Raw genomic sequence first — 16,136 nt, forward strand, 5'->3', positions numbered from 1 at the left:
CGCAAACCTGTGCACCATTTGGCGGTGTCTACTGAGAAGACGCCAGAGAATATGCAATGTGATAGAATTCTGTCCAGAAGTGAACGGCAGAATTTAAGACGAAAAAATGGGTTGTGCTTCTATTGCGGTGATTCAACTCATGTTATATCAGCATGCTCTAAGCGTACTAAGAAGCTTGATAAGTCTGTTTCAATTGGCACTTTACAGTCTAAGTTTATTCTATCTGTGACCCTGATTTGTTCTTTATCATCTATTACCGCGGATGCCTATGTCGACTCTGGCGCCGCTTTGAGTCTTATGGATTGGTCCTTTGCCAAACGCTGTGGGTATGATTTGGAGCCTCTTGAAACTCCTATACCCCTGAAGGGGATTGACTCCACCCCATTGGCTAGTAATAAACCACAATACTGGACACAAGTAACTATGCGGATTAATCCGGATCATCAGGAGATTATTCGCTTTCTTGTGCTGTATAACCTACATGATGTGTTGGTGCTTGGATTGCCATGGCTGCAATCTCATAACCCAGTCCTTGACTGGAAAGCTATGTCTGTGTTAAGCTGGGGATGTAAGGGGACGCATGGGGACGTACCTGTGGTTTCCATTTCATCATCTATTCCCTCTGAGATTCCTGAATTCTTGACTGAATTTCGTGACGTTTTTGAAGAACCTAAGCTTGGTTCATTACCTCCGCACCGGGAGTGCGATTGTGCCATAGATTTGATTCCGGGTAGTAAATACCCTAAGGGTCGTTTATTTAATCTGTCTGTGCCTGAACATGCTGCTATGCGAGAATATATAAAGGAGTCCTTGGAAAAGGGACATATTCGTCCTTCGTCATCTCCCTTAGGAGCCGGTTTTTTCTTTGTGGCTAAGAAAGATGGCTCTTTGAGACCGTGTATTGATTATCGGCTTTTGAATAAAATCACGGTTAAATATCAATATCCGTTGCCACTGCTGACTGATTTGTTTGCTCGCATAAAGGGGGCCAAGTGGTTCTCTAAGATAGATCTCCGTGGGGCGTATAATTTGGTGCGAATTAAGCAGGGGGATGAGTGGAAGACCGCATTTAATACGCCCGAGGGCCACTTTGAGTATTTGGTGATGCCTTTTGGTCTTTCAAATGCCCCTTCAGTCTTTCAGTCCTTTATGCATGACATTTTCCGTGATTATTTGGATAAATTTATGATTGTGTATCTGGATGATATTTTGATTTTTTCGGATGACTGGGACTCTCATGTCCAGCAGGTCAGGAGGGTTTTTCAGGTTTTGCGGTCTAATTCCTTGTGTGTGAAGGGTTCTAAGTGCGTTTTTGGGGTTCAAAAGATTTCCTTTTTGGGATATATTTTTTCCCCCTCTTCCATCGAGATGGATCCTGTCAAGGTTCAGGCTATTTGTGATTGGACGCAACCCTCTTCTCTTAAGAGTCTTCAGAAATTTTTGGGCTTTGCTAACTTTTATCGTCGATTTATTGCTGGTTTTTCTGATGTTGTTAAACCATTGACTGATTTGACTAAGAAGGGTGCTGATGTTGCTGATTGGTCCCCTGCTGCTGTGGAGGCCTTTCGGGAGCTTAAGTGCCGCTTTTCTTCCGCCCCTGTGTTGCGTCAGCCTGATGTTGCTCTTCCTTTTCAGGTTGAGGTCGACGCTTCTGAAATCGGAGCTGGGGCAGTTTTGTCGCAGAGAAGTTCCGATTGTTCCGTGATGAGACCTTGTGCCTTTTTCTCGCGTAAATTTTCGCCCGCCGAGCGGAATTATGATGTTGGGAATCGGGAGCTTTTGGCCATGAAGTGGGCTTTTGAGGAGTGGCGTCATTGGCTTGAGGGGGCTAGACATCAGGTGGTGGTATTGACTGACCACAAAAATCTAATTTATCTTGAGTCCGCCAGATGCCTGAATCCTAGACAGGCGCGCTGGTCATTGTTTTTCTCTCGGTTTAATTTTGTGGTGTCCTACCTGCCGGGTTCTAAGAATGTTAAGGCGGATGCCCTTTCTAGGAGTTTTGAGCCTTACTCACCTGGTAACTCTGAACCTACAGGTATCCTTAAGGATGGAGTGATATTGTCTGCCGTTTCTCCAGACCTGCGGCGGGCCTTGCAGGAGTTTCAGGCGGATAGACCTGATCGTTGCCCACCTGGTAGACTGTTTGTTCCTGATGATTGGACCAGTAAAGTCATTTCTGAGGTTCATTCTTCTGCGTTGACAGGTCATCCTGGAATCTTTGGTACCAGGGATTTGGTGGCAAGGTCCTTCTGGTGGCCTTCCCTGTCTCGAGATGTGCGAGGCTTTGTGCAGTCTTGTGACGTTTGTGCTCGGGCCAAGCCTTGTTGTTCTCGGGCTAGTGGATTGTTGTTGCCCTTGCCTATCCCGAAGAGGCCCTGGACGCACATCTCGATGGATTTTATTTCGGATCTTCCTGTTTCTCAGAAGATGTCTGTCATCTGGGTGGTGTGTGACCGTTTCTCTAAGATGGTCCATTTGGTTCCCCTGCCTAAGTTGCCTTCTTCTTCCGAGTTGGTTCCTCTGTTTTTTCAAAATGTGGTCCGTTTGCATGGTATTCCGGAGAATATCGTTTCTGACAGAGGAACCCAGTTCGTGTCTAGATTTTGGCGAGCATTCTGTGCTAGGATGGGCATAGATTTGTCTTTCTCGTCTGCTTTCCATCCTCAGACTAATGGCCAGACCGAGCGGACGAATCAGACCTTGGAGACATATTTGAGGTGTTTTGTGTCTGCAGATCAGGATGATTGGGTTGCTTTTTTGCCTTTAGCGGAGTTTGCCCTCAATAATCAGGCCAGCTCTGCCACCTTGGTGTCTCCTTTTTTCTGTAATTCGGGGTTTCATCCTCGATTTTCTTCTGGTCAGGTGGAATCTTCGGATTGTCCTGGAGTGGATGCTGTGGTGGAGAGGTTGCATCAGATTTGGGGGCAGGTAGTGGACAATTTGAAGTTGTCCCAGGAGAAGACTCAGCTTTTTGCCAACCGCCGGCGTCGGGTTGGTCCTCGGCTTTGTGTTGGGGACTTGGTGTGGTTGTCTTCTCGTTTTGTCCCTATGAGGGTTTCTTCTCCTAAGTTTAAGCCTCGGTTCATCGGCCCGTACAAGATATTGGAGATTCTTAACCCTGTGTCCTTCCGTTTGGACCTCCCTGCATCTTTTTCTATTCATAATGTTTTTCATCGGTCATTGTTGCGCAGGTATGAGGTACCGGTTGTGCCTTCCGTTGAGCCTCCTGCTCCGGTGTTGGTTGAGGGCGAGTTGGAGTACGTTGTGGAAAAAATCTTGGACTCCCGTGTTTCCAGACGGAAACTCCAGTATCTGGTCAAATGGAAGGGATACGGTCAGGAGGATAATTCTTGGGTGACTGCCTCTGATGTTCATGCCTCCGATCTGGTCCGTGCCTTTCATAGGGCTCATCCTGATCGCCCTGGTGGTTCTGGTGAGGGTTCGGTGCCCCCTCCTTGAGGGGGGGGTACTGTTGTGAAATTGGATTTTGGGCTCCCCCGGTGGCCACTGGTGGAATTGAACTGGTGTGCATCATCCCCTCTGTTCACCTGTTTCCATCAGGATGTGGGAGTCGCTATTTAACCTTGCTCCTCTGTCACTTCCATGCCGGTCAACATTGTAATCAGAAGCCTTTCTGTGCATGTTCCTGCTTCTAGACAACTCCCAGCTAAGTTGGACTTTAGTCCTCGTTTGTTTTTGCATTTTGTTCCAGTTCACAGCTGTAGTTTCGTTTCTGTGTCTGGAAAGCTCTTGTGATCTGAAATTGCCACTCTGATGTTATGAGTTAATACTAGAGTCTTAAAGTAATTTCAGGATGGTATTTTGATAGGGTTTTCAGCTGACAATGAAAGTGCCCTTTCTGTCTTCCTGCTATCTAGTAAGCGTACCTCAATTTTGCTAAACCTATTTTCATACTACGTTTGTCATTTCATCTAAAATCACCGCCAATATATGTGGGGGCCTCTGTCTGCCTATCGGGGAAATTTCTCTAGAGGTGAGCCAGGACTATATTTTCCTCTGCCAGGATTAGTTAGTCCTCCGGCCGGCGCTGGGCGTCTAGGGATAAAAAACGTAGGCAACGCTACCCGGCTACTGTTAGTTGTGCGGCAGGTTTAGTTCATGGTCAGTTTAGTTTCCATCCTTCCAAGAGCTAGGACTTATGTTTGCTGGGCTATGTTCTCTTGCCATTGAGAACCATAACAAGAGCCCTGTTGGTCTAGGGCCGGATAGTGGCCTAAGGTTACAATAGCAGTGAGAGCAGCAGTGACAGCAGAAGTCACTGCAGAACAGAGACAGAGGTCGCTCTACAATGTGGCAGCTTACTACGTGGGCAGATGCCCTTATGTCTTTTGTGAAACGGGGGAGTTCTGATGGGCATTACTGTTGTGAATCCGCTTTTGGGCTCCCCTGGTGGTTGCTGGTGGTACTGATGACTTGTGTGTGCTTTGCGGTCTCAGTTCACCTGCTTCCATCAGTGTTTGGGAGTTTCCTATTTAGCCTTGCTCTCCAGTCATTTCCTTGCCGGTCATCATTGTAACCAGAGCCTTCGGTTGCATGTTCCTGCTACTAGTCTGCTGATCAGCTAAGTGGAATTTTGTCCTTTTGTTTTTGTATCTTTGTCCAGTTTGCTGTTTTGTTATTCTCTTGTGGGCTGAAATTGCCACTCCTGTGTCATGAGTTGACACAGGAGTCTTAAAGTAATTTCAGGATGGTTTTTTGAAAGGGTTTTCAGTTGACCGTGAAGTCCTCTTTTGTATCCTTCTGCTATCTAGTAAGTGGACCTCTCTTTGCTAAATCTACTTTCATACTGTGTATGTAGTTTCCTCTGAACTCACCGTTATTATATGTGGGGGGCTTCTATCATCTTTGGGGTATTTCACTAGAGGTAAGCCAGGTCTGTTTCTTCCTCTACCAGGAGTAGTTAGTCCTCCGGCTGGCGCGTGGCATCTAGGGATAATCATAGGTATGCTCCCTGGCTGCTATTAGTTGTGTGGTAGATTTAGCTCACGGTCAGCTCGAGATTCCATCACCCAGAGCCCGTCCGTTATTTTTGTGTTTTGACGTTCCCCTGCCATTGGGAACCATGACTGTATGACCGGCCATGTGTTAAAGTTATTGGCAGAAGAAAGGAGAGAAAAAGAAGTCTGCAGATTTTTTTTTTTTTTTTTTTCCCCTATGCTTGCTCCATAGTTGGATCAGTTGTATTTCAGCTCTAATTACAGCCTTTGCCTTTCTCTCCTTCTAATCCTTGAATGGCTCTGATCTCACCTGTTTAAAGATGGATCCTCAGAGTTTGGCTGCAGGTTTAAATAATCTTGCTACTAAGGTTCAAAATTTACAAGATTTTGTTATACATACTCCTATGTCTGAACCTAAAATTCCTACACCAGAGGTGTTTTCCGGAGATAGATCTCGGTTTTTGAATTTCAAATATAATTGTAAATTATTCCTTTCTCTCAGACCTCACTCCTCTGGAGATCCTGTCCAGCAGGTTAAGATTGTAATTTCTTTGCTGCGAGGTGACCCTCAAAATTGGGCATTTTCATTGACACCAGGGGATCCTGCGTTGCTCAATGTGGATGCGTTTTTTCTGGCTTTAGGGTTGCTTTATGAGGAACCTAATTTGGAGATTCAGGCTGAAAAAGCTTTGATAGCCCTATCTCAAGGGCAAGATGAAGCTGAGATATACTGCCAAAAATTTCGTAGATGGTCTGTGCTTACTCAGTGGAATGAGTGCGCCCTAGCGGCAAATTTCAGAGAGGGCCTCTCTGATGCCGTTAAAGATGTTATGGTCGGGTTCCCTGCGCCTACAGGTCTGAATGAGTCCATGACAATGGCTATTCAGATTGATCGGCGTTTACGGGAGCGCAAGCCTGTGCACCATTTGGCGGTATCTTCTGAAAAGATGCCAGAGAATATGCAATGTAACAGTACACTGTCCAGAAGCGAGCAGCAGAATTATAGGCGTAAAAATGGGTTGTGCTTCTATTGTGGTGATTCTGCTCATGTTATATCAGCATGCTCTAAACGCACAAAGAAGGTTGACAAGTCTGTTTCAATTGGCACTTTACAGTCTAAATTTATTCTGTCTGTAACCTTGATTTGTTCATTATCAGTTATTACCGTGGATGCCTATGTGGACTCTGGCGCCGCCCTGAGTCTTATGGATTGGTCCTTTGCCAGGCGCTGTGGGTTTGATTTAGAGCCTCTGGAAGTCCCTATACCACTGAAGGGTATTGATTCTACACCTTTGGCTTGTAATAAACCACAGTTCTGGACGCAAGTGACTATGCGTATGACTCCAGACCATCAGGAGGTGATTAGCTTCCTTGTGTTGTACAATTTACATGATGTTTTAGTGCTTGGATTACCATGGTTGCAATCTCATAACCCAGTCCTTGACTGGAAAACAATGTCTGTGATAAGCTGGGGATGTCGGGGGGCTCATGGGGATGTACCTTTGGTTTCTATTGCCTCATCTATTCCCTCTGAGGTTCCGGCGTTTTTGTCTGATTATCGTGATGTTTTTGAGGAGCCTAAAATTGGTTCACTCCCTCCCCACAGAGATTGTGATTGCGCCATAGATCTGATTCCTGGCAGTAAATTTCCAAAGGGTCGTTTGTTTAATTTATCTGTACCTGAACATACTGCTATGCGAGAGTATATCAAGGAGTCCGTGCAAAAGGGACATATTCGTCCTTCTTCATCTCCTTTAGGAGCCGGTTTTTTCTTTGTGTCTAAAAAAGATGGCTCTCTGAGGCCTTGTATTGATTATCGACTCCTGAATAAAATTACAGTCAAATATCAGTATCCGTTGCCCTTGCTGACTGATTTGTTTGCTCGCATAAGGGGGGCTAAGTGGTTCTCTAAGATTGACCTTCGTGGGGCGTATAATTTGGTGCGAATTAAGCAGGGGGATGAGTGGAAAACCGCATTTAATACGCCTGAGGGCCATTTTGAGTATCTAGTAATGCCTTTTGGCCTTTCTAATGCACCTTCAGTCTTTCAGTCCTTTATGCATGATATTTTCCGTGAATATTTGGATAAATTTATGATTGTGTATTTGGATGATATTTTGATTTTTTCTGATGACTGGGAGTCTCATGTTCAACAGGTCAGGAGGGTTTTTCAGGTTTTGCGGGCTAGTTCTTTGTGTGTAAAGGGTTCAAAGTGTGTTTTTGGGGTTCAAAAGATTTCTTTTTTGGGGTACATTTTTTCCCCTTCTTCTATTGAGATGGACCCTGTCAAGGTTCGGGCTATTTGTGACTGGACGCAGCCTACTTCTCTTAAGAGTCTTCAGAAATTCTTGGGCTTTGCTAATTTTTATCGTCGATTTATAACTGGGTTTTCTGGCGTTGCGAAGCCTTTGACTGATTTGACTAAAAAGGGTGCTGATGTTGCCGATTGGTCCCCTGCTGCTGTGGAGGCCTTTCGGGAGCTTAAGCGCCGCTTTTCGTCTGCCCCTGTGTTGCGCCAGCCTGATGTTTCTCTTCCCTTTCAGGTTGAGGTCGATGCTTCCGAGATCGGAGCAGGGGCGGTTTTGTCGCAGAAAAGTTCCGACTGCTCAGTGATGAGACCTTGTGCGTTCTTTTCTCGAAAATTTTCGGCTGCCGAGCGGAATTATGATGTTGGTAATCGGGAGCTTTTGGCCATGAAGTGGGCGTTTGAGGAGTGGCGTCATTGGCTTGAGGGTGCCAGACATCAGGTGGTGGTTTTGACTGATCACAAGAATCTGATTTATCTAGAGTCGGCCAGGCGCCTGAATCCTAGACAGGCACGCTGGTCGTTGTTTTTCTCTCGGTTTAATTTTGTGGTCTCATACCTACCGGGTTCTAAAAATGTGAAGGCAGATGCTCTTTCTAGGAGTTTTGAGCCTGACTCTCCTGGGGATTCTGAACCTGCTGGTATCCTTAAGGATGGGGTGGTTTTGTCTGCTGTCTCCCCAGACCTGCGACGTGCTTTGCAAGAATTTCAGGCGGATAGACCTGATCGTTGTCCGCCTGGTAGACTGTTTGTTCCTGATGATTGGACCAGTAGAGTCATCTCGGAAGTTCATTCTTCTACGCTGGCAGGTCATCCTGGAATTTTTGGTACCAGAGATTTGGTGGCTAGGTCCTTCTGGTGGCCTTCCCTGTCTCGAGATGTGCGTGTTTTTGTGCAGTCTTGTGATGTTTGTGCTCGGGCTAAGCCTTGTTGTTCTAGGGCTAGTGGGTTATTGTTGCCCTTGCCTATCCCGAAGAGGCCTTGGACGCACATCTCTATGGACTTTATTTCTGATCTCCCTGTTTCTCAGAAAATGTCTGTCATCTGGGTGGTGTGTGACCGTTTTTCTAAAATGGTTCATTTGGTACCTTTGCCTAAGTTGCCTTCCTCATCTGAATTGGTCCCTCTATTTTTTCAAAATGTGGTTCGCTTGCATGGTATTCCTGAAAACATCGTTTCTGACAGGGGAACCCAGTTCGTGTCTAGATTTTGGCGGGCATTCTGTGCCAGGTTGGGCATTGATTTGTCTTTTTCATCTGCATTCCATCCTCAGACTAATGGCCAGACGGAGCGAACTAATCAAACTTTGGAGACTTATTTGAGGTGTTTTGTGTCTGCGGATCAGGATGACTGGGTTGCCTTTTTGCCGTTGGCGGAATTTGCTCTTAATAATCGGGCTAGTTCTGCCACTTTGGTTTCCCCTTTCTTTTGCAATTCAGGGTTTCACCCTCGTTTTTCATCTGGTCAGGTGGAATCTTCGGATTGTCCGGGAGTGGATGCTGTGGTGGATCGGTTGCATCGGATTTGGGGACAAGTGGTGGACAATTTGAAGTTGTCCCAGGAGAGGACTCAGCAGTTTGCTAACCGCCGTCGTCGTGTTGGTCCTCGCCTTCGTGTTGGGGACTTGGTGTGGTTGTCTTCCCGTTTTGTCCCTATGAGGGTTTCTTCTCCTAAGTTTAAGCCTCGGTTCATCGGTCCTCATAGGATTTTGGAGATTCTTAACCCTGTGTCCTTTCGTTTGGACCTCCCGGCATCTTTCGCTATCCATAATGTATTCCATCGGTCGTTGTTGCGGAGGTATGAGGTACCTGTGGTTCCTTCTACTGAACCTCCTGCTCCTGTGCTGGTTGAGGGTGAATTGGAGTACGTTGTAGAGAAGATCCTGGACTCCCGTATTTCCAGACGGAGACTTCAATATCTGGTTAAATGGAAGGGCTATGGTCAAGAAGATAATTCTTGGGTAACTGCCTCTGATGTTCATGCCTCGGATTTGGTTCGTGCCTTTCATAGGGCTCATCCAGATCGCCCTGGTGGTTCTCGTGAGGGTTCGGTGCCCCCTCCTTAAGGGGGGGGTACTGTTGTGAATCCGCTTTTGGGCTCCCCTGGTGGTTGCTGGTGGCACTGATGACTTGTGTGTGCTTTGCGGTCTCAGTTCACCTGCTTCCATCAGTGTTTGGGAGTTTCCTATTTAGCCTTGCTCTCCAGTCATTTCCTTGCCGGTCATCATTGTAACCAGAGCCTTCAGTTGCATGTTCCTGCTACTAGTCTGCTGATCAGCTAAGTGGAATTTTGTCCTTTTGTTTTTGTATCTTTGTCCAGTTTGCTGTTTTGTTATTCTCTGTAGCTGGAAGCTCTTGTGGGCTGAAATTGCCACTCCTGTGTCATGAGTTGACACAGGAGTCTTAAAGTAATTTCAGGATGGTTTTTTGAAAGGGTTTTCAGTTGACCGTGAAGTCCTCTTTTGTATCCTTCTGCTATCTAGTAAGTGGACCTCTCTTTGCTAAATCTACTTTCATACTGTGTATGTAGTTTCCTCTGAACTCACCGTTATTATATGTGGGGGGGCTTCTATCATCTTTGGGGTATTTCACTAGAGGTAAGCCAGGTCTGTTTCTTCCTCTACCAGGAGTAGTTAGTCCTCCGGCTGGCGCGTGGCATCTAGGGATAATCATAGGTATGCTCCCTGGCTGCTATTAGTTGTGTGGTAGATTTAGCTCACGGTCAGCTCGAGATTCCATCACCCAGAGCTCGTCCGTTATTTTTGTGTTTTGACGTTCCCCTGCCATTGGGAACCATGACACATTATACTTTCTATAGTGGAGCTTTGTTGGCATTATACTGTGTATAGGGGAGCTGTAGGCTCATCACACTGTGTATAGGAGAGCTGTGGACTTATCATACTGTGTATAGGTGAGCAGTGGGGACATCATACTGTGTATATTGGAGTTGTGGGCTGACCATACTGTGTATAGGGGAACTGTGGGGGACATCATATTGTATGTACAGAAGCTCTGGGCCTACCATACTGTGCATAGGGGAGTTCTGAAAGCATTATATATTGGAGCTGCTGTCCCATTATACTGTATATAGGGGAGCTCTGGGGGGCATTATACTTTCTATAGTGGAGCCTAGGCAGGTAAGCATCTCTGCCATGTTTTGCTGTTTTTTCTCATTTTTGGAGGATCTCTGAATCCTCTTTTTGTGCTTTTAGCTATTTTAGAGTTAGGACTCATGAGCGTGGGGACCCTTGACGTGGGTCATGAGCTTCTTTATTTTGGCCAAAATATCAACTAATACCTCACATAGAAATATATATTTTTTATGTGTTTTTTGCACTTTTTTTCGGGGTGCAGTTGGGCCCATTTTTCTCTTGTAAACTGTGGTGTCTGTTCACATGGGGTGCATTTGGATAGCGCTGGGCAGGCCCGCCTGATCTAATAGAAGGGTGTCACTACTAGGCCTGCCTGGATGCTGTGCATCTCCATTGTGTGAACAGCGCCACATACAAGTTTTTTATGTGCAGCAATGTGCCAAGCAGCCACCCCCTCCATTAGTTTGGTAGGCTGTGAGTGGCTGCCTCATCGGTTATGCTGCACCTGTGTTTTTTTCATCTTAACCACATGGGTCCACTGCATCCTGATAGTGCATTTGTTTGGAGGCCTAGGCAGGTAAGCATCTCTGCCATGTTTTGCTGTTTTTTCTCATTTTTGGAGGATCTCTGAATCCTCTTTTTGTGCTTTTAGCTATAGTGGAGCTTTGTCGGCATTATAGTGTGTATAGGGTAGCTGTTGGCTCATCATACTGTGTATAGTGGAGCAGTGGGGACATCGTATGGTGTTTAGGGAGTTGTGGGCTGACCATATTGTGTATAGGGGAGCAGTGGGCTCATCATACTGTGTACAGGGGAGCTGTAGGAGCATTATACTGTGTATAGGGGCATTATACTGTGTATACGGAAGCTGTGACCACCATACTGCGTATAGTGGAGCTGTACATCGGGGGACATTATTAAATGTTGAGTGGGCACTTAAGCATTATTGCTATAGGGGCACTCCGAGTATTGTGGCCATCAAAGTTGCATATGGGGTAGTATTACTTTTTAGGGACAAAATTTGGAGGGCACTAGCACAGGGCATTAATATTTTTATGGAGGGAAATTTACTGTCTAGAGAGCACAAAGGAGTCCTCATTACTATGTAAGGGACACAGTGGTGGCAGTTAGTGTTAAGCGATACCTTCCGATATCGGAAAGTATCGGTATCGGAAAGTATCGGCCGATACCGTCAAAGTATCGGATCTAATCCGATACCGATACCCGATCCCAATGCAAGTCAATGGGACGAAAATATCGGAATTAAAATAAACCCTTTCTTAACTTGTAGGTTAATTCTACATGAAGGAAAACAACTAAGAACAATGTAGGATGTATTGGGGGACGTGGCGGAGACATTAAAGGCACAGAGGATTAGCCCAATCTAATAGAATAGCAGGATTTTGTTTTGTTTTTTATGACGTTCGGCGTTAGAAAGATTTTGACTATGTTAATTTTTTTTTTATTTTGTCAGATATTGATGTTTCACTACTTCCACGCCCTTCACCTTCTTTTTTACTTCTCCCACACTTTCTTCTTCATTATCCTCATCATCAGCTTCTTTGACATCAACTTCTTCACCTTATTCATCTTCTTCTTCATCTTCTACCTATTATTTTTTTTGTTACATTGTTCATATTCTTTTTATTTTACTATTATCTTCTTCATATTCAACTTCTTCATCATATTCTTATTTGTGACAGGCATTTCCGTAGTTGTTATCTATAAAAGTTTGAAGATTACACCTTCCGTTCTGCCTGTCACAAAACAGTTACATTTGTCCGCGTTCAGTTTGGCCTGCAGCATCAGGCTTTATCCAGGGGCACCACGAGGAGGAACGGACTCACCCCCATACACTGCTTAGTCTTCTTCTGCTTATAATTTAGATAATATCTTTTGCTCTGATATTTAGTCTTATGCTTAATGTTCTTCTGCTCTTTGTTCTGCAGCCTCTTGTTCTTCTGCTTCTCGGTCTTCCAGGTCGTCGTCGTCTCCAGGGTCGTCGTCTCTGGTGTCGTCGTCATCTTAGGGGTGGTCTTCCGGGTCGTCGTCTTTAGGGTCTTGAACTTGGAAATGTAGCAGAAGGTACAAGTAGGCTGAGAAAATGCCGAGAAACAGCTGATGGAACTGGAACTCGGATGGCTACCCGAAGGTCCAAGAGCCAATGGAACTACCGAGGACCAGCTGACGTTACTGGAACCCGGTTACTAAGCAGGAGGTACCCGTGCTGAAAGCACTACCAAGGACCACCTGACGTTGGTGGAACTCAGATACCCAGAGGGAGGCACCTAAGCCAAAGGCTCTGCCCGGAACCAGCTGACGGTACTGGAACCAGGATGGGGAGCAGAAGGTACAAGAGCAAAAGACACTGCCGAGAACCAGCTGACGGTACTGGAACCCGGATGGGTAGCCGAAGGTCCAAGAGCCAATGGAACTACCGAGGACCAGCTGACGTTACTGGAACCCGGTTACTAAGCAGGAGGTACCCGTGCCTGAAAGCACTACCAAGGACCACCTGACGTTGGTACCCAGAGGGAGGCACCTAAGCCAAAGGCTCTGCCCGGAAACAGCTGACGGTGCTGGAACCAGGATGGGGGACCTATTAAAGCTTGTCTTCCTAGAGCCCCAACTAGTGGTGTTGGAGAAAAGGGTCAGCAGGGGGAGCAGAGTGTAGGCCGAAGCCTGCACTGGAGGCATATGTAGATCTGTTGTGTCTGCATGGCATTTGCAGGACACTTTCCGGCTACACAGCAGGGGAACAGCTGGCGGTGCTGAACCCCACTGACACATTGGCTGGTGTTTTTCTCTGTGCAGCTAGCAGTACCGGGCCCCAACTGGCGGTGTTAGAGCCCAGGGTCAGCAGGAGGAGAGGGAGCAGAGTGTAGGCCGAAGCCTAATTGAACCAATTTTAAAGGTAACCTTTAACCCCCCCTCAGGTGTTACAAAGTAGAAGAGCCACGCCTTATGCAGCAGTAGTGCTGCACAAGTCAAAGGTTGCTCTTTTAATTTTGTTCCTTGCACAAGCTGAATGAAACATGTACAACATTTTGGCCCTTATAGAGTTAATCTGTCTTGGAGGCGGGAGTTCCCTTCGTAATGAGACGCAGCACAGCTGGCAAAAATACCACCTTGGTGCTTGGCGCGGCCTCCTGAACATCGCATTTTGATGTACAGGAGTCTGCGTTGTTGCGTTATCCCTTGGCCATGCGCTGCCCATCTTCTGACATCATTTCATGTCGGCTGGTGCGGTTCGCGATGCCCATGAATCCCAGCCCCGCAGTGTCTTTACAGTGTTTCACACTGCGGGGCTGGGATTCATGGCCTGGCGCAGTACATAGGTTCGCCTCTCGCTCGTGTCCTTACACCTGCTACAGACTGTGCGGCGTCAGCTGATCCCTTATCGCATGCCGCGGCCATGAAGCCGCACCGTCTGAAGAAGGCGGAAGGAGCTGAGTGACAACCTGGCGAAGATATGCACTGCTCATGCCCGTCAATCACACCCTCGCAGTCAAAATAAATAAGACACCGAGGGGCGTTGTGTCGGGCAGGGCGGACGCAGAGGCGCAGCCAGCCAAACAATGATGTCAGAGGAAGGGCTGTGCTACCAAGGGGGTCGTTGCGTGTCATTACAAAGGAAAGTCACACCTCAGGGACGGTTTAATGGTCTCAGGGGACACATTGTAGACGTGTTCTGTTCCACGGGTGCAAGGAGAATAAGTTTATGAGCCACCTTGCACACATGCAGCATTACTGCTGTACAAGGTGGCTGTAAAACATACAAACACCTGGGGGTGGGGCGATAGGATCCCTTCAATTTCAGTTCTTGTGTCTGCGTGGCTTTTGCAGGACACGATGCCGGCTACACAGCAGGGGAACAGCTGGCGGTGCTGAACCCCACTGACACATTGGCTGGTGTTTTTCTCTGTGCAGCTAGCAGTACCGGGCACCAACTGGCAGTGTTAGAGCCCAGGGTCAGCAGGAGGAGGGGAGGGAGCAGAGTGTAGGCCGAAGCCTGCACTGGCGGCAGCTTTGTGTCTGCGTGGCTGTTGCAGGACACGCTGCCGGCTACACAGCAGGGGAACAGCTGGCGGTGCTGAACCCCACTGACACATTGGCGAGGTGTTTTTCTCTGTGCAGCCAGCACTTCGGGGCAACAACTGGCGGTGTTAGAGCCCAGGATCTGCAGGGGGAGCAGAGTGTAGGCCGAAGCCTAATTGAACCAATTTTAAAGGTAACCTTTAACCCCCCCTCAGGGGTTACAAACTACAAGAGCCACGCCTTATGCAGCAGTAGTGCTGCACAAGTCAAAGGTTGCTCTTTTAATTTTTCTCCTTGCACAAGCTGAATGAAACACGTATAACATTTAGCCCTTTATACAGTCAAACTGTGTTGGAGGCGAGAGTTCCCTTCGTAACGAGACGCAGCACAGATGTCAAAAATCCCACCTTGGTGCTGGGTGCAGCCTCCTGAGCGTTGTTATTTGCTGTACAGGAGTCTGCGCTGTCGTGTTATCCCTTGGCCTTGCGCTGTTAGCGCTGCCCATCTTCTGACATCATTTAATGTCGGCCGTTGCGGTTCGCGATGACCATGAATCCCAGCCCCGCAGTGTCTTTACATAGTTAAAACACTGCGGGGCTGGGATTCATGGCCTGGCGCAGTACATAGGTTCGCCTCTCGCTCGTGTCCTTACACCTGCTACAGACTGTGCGGCGTCAGCTGATCCCTTATCGCATGCCACGGCCATGAAGCCGCACAGTCTGAAGAAGGCGGAAGGAGATGAGGGACAGGCGAACATATGCACTGCTCATGCCCATCAATCACACCCTCACAGTCAAAATAAATAAGACACCGAGGGGCGTTGTGTGGGTCAGGGCGGCCGCAGAGGCGCAGCCAGCCAAACAATGATGCCAGAAGACGCGCAGCGCTACCAAGGGGGTTGCAGCGTGTCATTACAAAGGAAAGTCACACCTCAGGGACGGTTTAATGGACACAGAGGACACATTTTAGACGTGTTCAGTTCCACGTGTGCAAGGGGAATAAGTTTATGAGCCACCTTGCACACATGCAGCATTACTGCTGTACAAGGTGGCAGTGAAACATACAAACGCCTGGGGGAGGGGGGACAGGTTCCCTTCAATTTCAGTTCTTGTGTCTGCGTGGCTTTTGCAGGACACGATGCCGGCTACACAGCAGGGGAACAGCTGGCGGTGCTGAACCCCACTGACACATTGGCTGGTGTTTTTCTCTGTGCAGCTAGCAGTACCGGGCACCAACTGGCGGTGTTAGAGCCCAGGGTCAGCAGGAGGAGGAGAGGGAGCAGAGTGTAGGCCGAAGCCTGCACTGGCGGCAGCTTTGTGTCTGCGTGGCTGTTGCAGGACACGTTGCCGGCTACACAGCAGGGGAACAGCTGGCGGTGCTGAACCCTACTGACACATTGGCGAGGTGATTTTCTGTGTGCAGCCAGCACTTCGGGGCACCAACTGGCGGTGTTAGAGCCCAGGATCTGCAGGGGGAGCAGAGTGTAGGCCGAAGCCTAATTGAACCAATTTTAAAGGTAACCTTTAACCCCCCCTCAGGGGTTACAAACTAGAAGAGCCACGCCTTATGCAGCAGTAGTGCTGCACAAGTCAAAGGTTGCTCTTTTAATTTTTCTCCTTGCACACGCTGAATGAAACACGTATAACATTTAGCCCTTTATACAGTCAAACTGTGTTGGAGGCGAGAGTATCCTTCGTAATGAGACGCAGCACAGATGTCAAAAATCCCACCTTGGTGCTGG

Source organism: Ranitomeya variabilis, chromosome 2, assembly GCF_051348905.1.
Source record: "Ranitomeya variabilis isolate aRanVar5 chromosome 2, aRanVar5.hap1, whole genome shotgun sequence".
NCBI classification, from domain to species: domain Eukaryota; kingdom Metazoa; phylum Chordata; class Amphibia; order Anura; family Dendrobatidae; genus Ranitomeya; species Ranitomeya variabilis.